This window comes from Rhinolophus ferrumequinum, chromosome 13 (assembly GCF_004115265.2).
Source record: "Rhinolophus ferrumequinum isolate MPI-CBG mRhiFer1 chromosome 13, mRhiFer1_v1.p, whole genome shotgun sequence".
Taxonomy (NCBI): domain Eukaryota; kingdom Metazoa; phylum Chordata; class Mammalia; order Chiroptera; family Rhinolophidae; genus Rhinolophus; species Rhinolophus ferrumequinum.
Genome location: NC_046296.1, coordinates 21,131,281 through 21,140,720, shown reverse-complemented (window position 1 = coordinate 21,140,720; position 9,440 = coordinate 21,131,281). Strand labels below are relative to the sequence as shown.

Sequence of the window (9,440 nt, the reverse complement as noted above, 5' to 3'; positions counted from 1 at the left end):
GTCTCGTGGGCAGAGGAACAACCAGGAACTCGGGCTCAGTCTCCACCCCGAAGTGGGGCGGGTCCGCCGGGGATAAGACCCGCTGCCTGGCCGGGACAAGGGTGTGACCTCCGTGGCCACTGAGAACAACCGCCGCCTCTTCTCGGCAAGAGAGGTAAGGGGGCCCCGGGCGCGGGGTCTTGGGCTCGGGGAAGGGGAGCCTCGCGGGGACTGCCTGCCCCGCCTGCGCCGCGCCGCGGAGGGTTCTCGCCGCCCTCCTGCGAGCGTGACTGGGGCAGCATTGGGTGGACGGGAGGCCGCGGGCGGCCCGGGACTTGCTCCCTGTGGAGAAGAGGGAGGCAAACACGGCCTTGATCCAGAAGGCCCTCCACAGCGGTTTATACAGGATGCCAATCAGGGACCACAGCTGTTATGTATTGAGTTCACGTGCCAAGCACTATGCTGGGTTTGGTCATTGGAAGCAAAGGACTGAGTTAATATTCCGTGAAATTTACTCAGTCCAACACCCAAATTTTACTTTTTAATTCTCTCCTTGCTCCTTTTAAGAACTTGACTCCTTTCTCCTAATTTCTTACTTTTTCTCACCTTCTGGAATATCTAATGCCATCAGCACAATGCCTGACACATGGGGATCTGTTATTATTTAATGAGATCCAAGACTTCAGTCCGTCAGTGGCTCAGTTTCGTTATTTTGTCATGGCTTTTACCAGCTGGAGACTTTGGGACCAAAGAGGTGATTGCTTTTCAACAATTTGCCCACCTTTAAGTGCTCCTAAGTTGATGCAAGTGTTCTGTGAGTTGTTTGGAGCAAGCAGAAGAGAAAGGGGACAGGAATCAGAAATGGGTAACCATTGCCACCCAAGACCTATTTATTTCCCAGAGCCCTGTCTAGCCAAGGCCAGAGCCCCTACATTCAGCTTAGGTCAGATTTCTATTGCTTTGGGGACATACACATGTACACACACACACACACACACACACGGTCATGTGCAAACACACAACTACTGAATCAAGGGCATTTCCTTCCTAGACGTTCTTGCATTTGTTAGGGATCATTTTTCTCCGCACGCACTTTATAGCGTATCGTGCACAGTCACCGAGCACATCAGCCCTCAATAGCTGAAGGCTGAGCTTCTGGTCCTCCCCAGACTCATGTCTTATGGCCCGTTTCTTTGCTTATTTCTCATTTGTTTTCCCCATCTTGCTCCTCTTCTTTGTAAACTAAGCCTGCTCTTCTCCAAGGGAGATGGAGGTGACTGGCAGGCACTGCAAATGGTAGGCGGTGGCCAGGGAGTACCTGAAGCTTCAGAATAAATAAGACCTGGAGGGGATTTTTCCTTGGGTGTCAAATTTACCGAAATATTTGAGGATAAAAACACTTTTTTTATACCCTCATAGATACATTCTGGAGTAGAATTCAAAGTTTAGATACCTTTTTAATATAAAACAAGAAATGTCAAAAAAAAAAGAAAAATCACATGGGCCTTCAGCTGTGATTTGGCCCAAATCTAATCCTTGAGGGTTTGCTTTCACTGCAATTAGGGCTACTTCTGGAAGCAGTTTGCTGGCGCTCCAGTGTCCTCCCTGGAGGGACTTCGAGTAACAGTCATCTTAGGTTACTCCTTTAATCTTTATTTCAACCTGAAGTGGGGTTATTAACCTTGTTTTACAGATGAGGATCCCAAGGTTCCAAGTTGTGGTCCTTGGTCAAGGTCAGACCACTTATAAACAATGTAGTCTCTCTGCCCTACTGTGGCTCCATCAGTGCTCAGTTCATAGTGAGGTGAGGTTTGGGTTTGTGGCTTCCTGGCTTATTGACTAAATCTTGACCAAATATTTTTCTCTTCCTCTTTAACTTTCTTCTTGTCAAGCTGACATGTGAAAGAGCTGCAGCTGTTTCAACTAGAGAGGGTAGATTGAGGTGGGTGTGGGGACATATTTTAATAGCCCTAAATGCTTGAAGGGCTTGGCTGGTGGATGAGGGAATCAACTCATTCTTTGTGGCACTGGGCAGAGCTGGGTAGGAGTTTTTTGGATGGTAGCTTCTGGATGAATTTAAGGAAGTGACTTTTGAAACCCTGGGTAGGCTGGGTGGGCTTGGAGTTGGCGGGAGCTCTCTCACCAGAGGTATCTAGGCAGGGGCTCCACCTCCCCTTTCTGATGGAGCTGTGAAGGGGTAGAAGGCTAAACTAACACGACTTCTAAAGCCATAGTTTCCAAACTTCAGGTACATCTCCAGGAAGCCTGCACAACATGCAGATTTTTGCCCAACTCCCCAAATTTTATATCTAGATTGACAGGGTTGGGCCCAGAAATCTGCCTGTTTAATAAGCCTCCTGGATGATTATAATTCAGGTGTTTCTTGGACCTTGCTTTGACAAACTAAGCGTTAGAAACACTTCTATGACTATGTGTATGCCTGATAAAGCATTAGCAAAAACATAGGACTTATGTGAATTTAGGCCTGTCAGTATACTATAAATTCTAGGTAATATGATAAATGCTGAAACTGTCCCCATTCTCAAGTTCTTTATTATACTTATCACATCCAATTTACCCTATAATTTTGCAGTGCTTAACACCTCTAGACCAATATGGAGTTCCAACAAAATATTTTTTGTTTGTTTTTGTACTTAATTGAAACCAAGGTGGCTCACTATATTTAGATTAATTTCCCTAAGATAAATAAGTACTAGGGATATAATGTACAATATGCTGACACAGCTGTATGATATATAGGAAAGATGTTAAGAGAGTAAAGCCTAAGAGTTCTTTTCACGAGGAGAAAAACATTTCTTCTCCTTTCTTTTCTTTTTATTATATCTATGAGATGTTGGATGTTCGCGGAACCTATTGTGGCAATCATTTCACAATATATGTAAATCAAACAAATAAAAATAAAGTTTAATTTCCCTAGGAATTTAGGATTTTTATTTAAGGCCTGTTGTTGGTTTTATGAGAGTAACTTGTTAGTGTTCAGTTATGTTTGAACTGGACTGAGAGCTTTTGCTATGGGAACCTGAGCCACCACTTCTGAAGAATTCTTTTTAAAGGTTCAAGATGTTTGAGGTCAGTAAATTGCCATACTGCTTCTTGGTCTGGACTGCTAGGCAAAAAAAACCCCATAGCAATGTTTTATTCATAATCAGCAGCAGAGATCAATTCCAGCTAAAGGCTTGACTGTAAATTACTCTGGAAAAGACCTTGAACTTCCCGCCTCAACACCATTAACCCTTTAAAGCCTAGATATAATGCAGCGTGAGCAGCCTGACTTGTAACAGAGCAGGAGGTCCCACGAATGGCCAGTGAATCACTATGAATTCAAAACTCTGGTTTAAGGCACTCACCTCCCCGCACCTTCCAAGAGGTAACAACAGTAAGTCGTTATCAGAAACTAATATAGAGGGACCTTGTGGTGAGTGGGAGCAAGGTCCCTGACTTCTGTGTCATTGAGCCATCTCCCCTGGAGGAGATCCTGTATAGATATAAGCCCAGTGCTAGAATCATCCCTCAGCATCCTTCCTCTTACTCCTCTCCAGGGGACTCAGGAAGGCGTTTTCTGGGTCCTGCTTAGCATCAGCTTCTGCTACTGTTGTTTATTGATACTGTATGCGGCCGTATTGACTCAGTGGTTCTCATCCTTGTTAGAGTCACAGACCCTTTTGAGAATCTGATTAAAGCTATGAATCCTGTCTTGAGAAAACTGAACACACATTTGACATTTTTCATACAGTGTCAAGGGGCTTATGAACACCCTTCTAAACCCAATCGTGGACACCTAGCAGGTATGAAAGCGTCATGTTAAGAATGGCCCTGAAATTGGGCAATGCTTGTCAGATAAAAAAATACATTTACCTTTGTTCCAGCAATTTGAATTCTAGGAATTTATCCCAAAGATATATTAGGACATGTGCGTAGAGGCATATGTACAAGGTTATGTACATTGCAGCCTTGTTTGTTGCAGCAAAGGGTTATAAATGACCTAAATATCTGTCAGAAAAGGGCTGATTAAACTATGGAATAGCCATGGAGTGTGACATTACGCAGCTCTTAAAAAGTGATGCAGGGGCTCGCTGGTTAGCTCAGTTGGTTAGAGCGTGGCGCTGGGAGCACCAAGGTTGCTGGTTCAATCCCTGCAGGGGCCCCTGTGAGCTGCACCCTCCTTAAAAAAAAAACAAAAGTGATGCAGGTTGGTAGAAATAGATATAGGATGATATTGAAGATACATTTTTATTAAAAAAACCCAACAAAATATAGCTTTGCATGGTATGCTACCATTTACATAAGAATAATGGAGGTTATCTATATTTTTATATGCATGTTAATGCACTAAATCCTTCTGAGAGGATACACAGGAAAATTATAACAGTAGTTGCCACAGGGCTGGGGGTGATGTTCTTACAGACTTATCACTATAGACCTTTTGGTACTGTTTGAACATTTTAATCATATAGTATCAGTTTTTAAAAAATAGAGAGTTACAGATATCACCTGCCCATTCTAACATTGTGAAGAGGAAGAATGAAACAGATGAAGAATGTAAGTTATCAAATTTTCCCCCCTCAAAATTAATATATGATCATACACTTTCTTATTTGAATACAAAGAGCTAACATGCAGTTATGCTTCAGTTTCCATGAGATGAAGTAGCGATCACTCATTCTTGTCACACATTTCAATTTGATTATTTATTCATTTGGCTATACCTTCGCTGGTTCCAAAAAGAATGTAAAATGCCGTGAATTGCATGGTGGGGAATGCTCTGTATCGGAATGATCTAATCAGTTCCACATGTCTTTAGCTGCAGAAGCAGATAGAGGAGGTAGATGGGATAAGTCACAGCCTGTAGAGTAGCTCGACCTGCTAGGGCAGGGCCCTTTGTCAGAGAAAATCCTAGCACTGGTATCAGGTCATGGGGCAGTGAAGGGCCTGGCCTTAGCTCAGAGCCTGGACCCCCCCACCCGACCCCCCGCAGCTAGACTGTGCCTTAGTCTGTGAGGTCTCTGCCTCTGCATGCTGGAACCTCCGTGCTGCAGGTATTAGGAGCTAAGGTTCACCAAGTGTTTTTATGAACCTGACCTTGTGCCAAACTCCTGCAATGTTATTTTATTAATTTTTCACCCACTTTAGGTGGGTTCTATCATCCCCATTGTACTGATGAGGAGACTGAGGCACAAAGGGATTGGTTGAGTAATTTGCTCAAAGTCATTTACTAGCAAGTGGGAGAGCCAGGATTCGAACTTGACAGTCTGATTCTGTATCCTGTGCCACTTTATTATATAATGAGCTAAAAGTGCAGAATCAGCCAGAAAAGGCCGGGCTGGGAGATTAACTATGGAGCTGGACTCTTTCGGAAGAGTAGGGTCTATGTCCACACTGCTTGTCCAAGATGAACTTGATGTTGACCTGAGTCATTCTAAGTATCCAGGAGATCCCAGCTGATAGGTGAAAAGTGGAGAGCAGATGTCGAACCAGGACAATGTGCTCATAATTCTGGTAGCCCGTCCCTGTGGGAGCAAGATTTGGGGCAGCGTCTAAGGCAGAGAGGCAGCTCACAGCACCTTGGGGATGGGTCTTCAGGAGCTAGGCAGGATGTCAGTGGCCCCTGCCGAATAGACAAAGGTTCATTTATTTATTATATAATATGACAGGCACTAGGAATTCAAGGATAGAACACACTTTCCTTGTCTTTGAGGAGATAAACTAGCAAATCAACAAACCAAAAATTGTAGGACTGCATAATAAATGATTTGATACATTATGCACAGACTGCCCTAGAGCAAAGGGGAGGTGCACCTGACTCCATCATGGGTGGTCAGAGAAGGCTTCCTAGAGAGGAAACCTCTATATTGAGGGTAGATGGGAGAAGGAGGGGTTATGCACCGGCATGGGGATGAGAAAGCAAGACCATGGCACACTGGAGGGGTAGCATGTCACATAATCAGAGCAGGGCTAGTCCCAGATGGCAGAGCGGGAGGGCCCTCAGAAATCAAGGTCATTCTGTAGGCTTGTGGAAGACAGGACCAATTAGAATTGGGGGACAGGTCCTAGAGAGTTCAAGGACCGCAGATTAAGAACTGCTGGCCTGGATTGTAAATCCTTTTAGTTTGCATCTGCTCCAGTGCTTAACACAGGTATGTAATGCATGTTTTTGACTAAAACGTGCTGGTTCCCAGGAAGGAAATCAAGGCTGAGATTCAGCTTTGGAGAAACAAGACTCTTTGCTTCCTCATCCTACACATGACTGACTGTTCAAGGTTCAGCTTGGACATACCCTGTTTCCCTGAAAATAAGACCTAGCCGGGCAATCAGCTCTAATGCGTCTTTTGGAGCAAAAATTAATATGAGACCCGGTCTTACTTTATGATCCCACCTTATTGTGTCTGATTACAGGCCTGTGTCCTCCACTCAGCTTTGAGCTCCTCTGAGGGCAGGGACCACATAGCCCCCTCTGGCCTGACATATGCTGGGTGCTCACCAAAGATGTGCTGAATTTATGTACCATTTCCCATGGATGGAAAATTTAGTTCAACCTTTAAGGCCAGCCTGCTACAAAATGACCCAGTTTTGAAAATTCCTTTCCTGCCTTTGTTTCCCACTGCTCTCTTAATGTCCTTAATCTTCATCCCAACTCCAAACTAAGTACTCTTTTCCAAGTAAGTTTTATCGTTCATAATCAGAGCTAAGGCTTCATTTTGACTGTGCTCTCTGCCTGCAAAACTCTTTCCCTATTGAATTCTTATTGTCCTTCTAAGCCTTAGTCAACTGAGAGCTCTTTGGATCTCTGGAGGGGGTGGGATGACTTTGTTGTATCCCCCCCCCCCCCCCCCCCCGCCCTGCAAATCTGGTAATAGTTACCGCATGCTGCTTTGCCATTGGATTAGTTATACACCTGTTTTGTTTCTCTTACTAACTTCCATGCTCCTTGAGAGCGAGATCATGTCTCCTCCTTTGTTTCCTCCCACAATGTTTAGTACCTGATGGGGACAAAATAAATATTTAGGTAAGGATTCTGAGTGCCTGCACACACGATGAGCTGCAGTTTTGGCAATGGGGTCTCATGCAGGGACCTGGAACAGGGTGTGGGAGAATCATGGGGGTTCTTACTGAAACCTGATTAAATAGGGCCTGTGGGCCCCACCCAAGATTTACTCAAGTTGTACCATTTAGCATCCCAAAACTCTGTAGTATTTCTGAATGCTCCCAGGTGATTTTTGTGCACACTAAAGTTTGAGAACTTTCCCCAAGTACCATGGTAGGCATTTACAGTCTGTATTAATCAGAATCCTTTTGAAGCCACAGCTTCAGAAACAATGTCCTGACAACATCCAAAGACAGAAGAAAGGGAGGAGTTAGCAGGCTGGTTGTCTTTTCACCTGGGGGAAATTTCTTTCTCGAAGCCTTTTGGCAGGTTTGTCTTTATTTCTCATTGGCCAGAAGTGGGTCACATGGCCATTCATAAACCATATGTGGCAGTTGGAAGGGGTTTGCCTTGGAACAATCATTATTTCCTCCTGCAGCGAGTACCTACTTCTTCCTTTTCCAAGCCTAGTCCCTAAAGTCATGAAGCTTCTCTTAAAGAGGAAGGAGCGTAGAATGGGGGTTGAATGTTGTTGCAGAAACCTGGCTCTCTAGTCGCTACTCTGAGCTTTATGCTAGAATAAAGTAGCCCTCATAGACGGAGTTAAACCTGGAGGGCAAAGCAGGGCCTGGAACTCTGCCCTTAGTTTTGGATTCCCGGCCTGCCACCTCCAGGCTGAACAGTCAGCACTCGCATGTGGGAAGAGAATTGAATTTGGAGTTCCACAAACATTGTGAAATAATAGATCGGGCCGACCAGGAGTGATGCATGTTTGCAGTGAATGGTTTTGAGAACTCTACTGTTTAATCTTTGGCAAACACATTTCCCGAAACATATTTATGCAGGTATTTTTTCAAGAGTTAATGTTATAACCTCCCCCCATTATTATAATTCCTCCTGTTTTGTTGTTGTTGTTTCCTATTCCCTCATACATGATAGAAGATCATGAATGGGAGTCTACACTTATGAAATACCCATTGGATGGTTTGGGAACCTTTTTAGGCATCAGTAGTTGGAATCTAGAATCATTACTCCAGAGCAGTGGTTCACAAGTTTAAGAATGTGTCAGAATCACCTGGTGGGCTTCTTAACCAAATTGCTGGGCCCCACCCCCAGAGTTTTGGATTCTGTAGGTCTGGGGTTGGGCTGGAGAATCTGCGCTTTTAAAACAAGTTCCCAGTTGGTGGTGATGTTGTTGGTCAGAGAACCGCTTTCACAACCATTGAGTTGTGTGAACTTCTTTTAGGTTGAAATACTGAGGTGGATTTATTGAAAAAGATAAACATAATGAGAAGTCAGTCTGCACGTGGCACGGTCTACCGTTTCCAGGTTCTTTGTGCTCCTATTAAAGGTGGCCTGGGGCCTTCCCATCAGTGCTATGCTTTGAGTGGACACTTCCTTGAATCTGGGCTAGGCTTATTCCTTGGAAGTGAGAAGGTGGAGGGACACCCACACACCCTCCCTCCAGGCCAGGCATGCTTGTCTGGACACCAAAGGTGGCCCTAAATGTTGGTCTTAAAATCCTTCTTTCAACTTAAAAGGAATGAAATTCTGATACATGCTCAAACATGGATGAACCTTGAGAACATTATTCTAAGTGGAATAATCCAGACACAAGAAGACAAAAATATGAGTGCACTAATATGAGGTACCTAGAATGGTCAAATTCGTAGAGACAGGACGTAGAATGATGGTTATCAGGGGTTAGGGTGAGGGGGAATTGGGGAGTTAGTGTTTGATGGACGCAGAGTTTCTGTTTGAGATGATGGAAAAGTTCTGGGAAATGGATGGTGGTGATTTTTGTGCAACATTGTGAATGCAATTAATGCCACTGAATTGTACACTTAAAATGGTAAATTCTGTTATGTGTATTTTACTACAGTTAAAAAACACAGTATGCTTTCATGACTGTTCTGTCTCCCAGTGGTATGCTAGAGCGTCCTTTGCATCCTTGTATCAGCCGAATAGAGCTGATGGTTAAAATTTCAGGGGTTTTGTGAGCTGATTGTTAAATATAGCCATTATTAAAAAGTAAATTATATGAATTTAGGAGTAAATAAATTATATTAAAATATAAATATTTATAAATGTTACATTTAAAAAACAATTCATCACTTCCTATTTTACTACCATTTGCTATTATATATGCTCTTGAGGTTATTTATGTCTATCATGTCTGTGCAGTGGAGATACTACACAATGGTGCACTACTGCCTATCTATCCCAATCTCTGAGGTCAGTGACAACACATTAGTAACTTGAAAGCAGTCATGTTGGAAATATTTACACCAAAGAAATACCTATGAATCAGGGTTTTCTTTCCTTAGAGCATCAGCTGTCAAATTTATCAACACATCCT

The 9,440-nt window shown here is 43.6% G+C and overlaps 1 protein-coding gene across 1 annotated transcript in view; it reads left to right on the top strand.

Annotated features, from left to right (window-relative positions):
- The window catches only part of ANXA4 (annexin A4), a 54,039-nt gene continuing 44,599 nt past the window's right edge, over positions 1 to 9,440 (top strand). The window contains exon 1 of the mRNA XM_033125134.1: positions 1 to 154. The gene's annotated coding sequence lies outside the window, so the exon portion shown is untranslated. The remainder of the gene's footprint in view (positions 155 to 9,440) is intronic.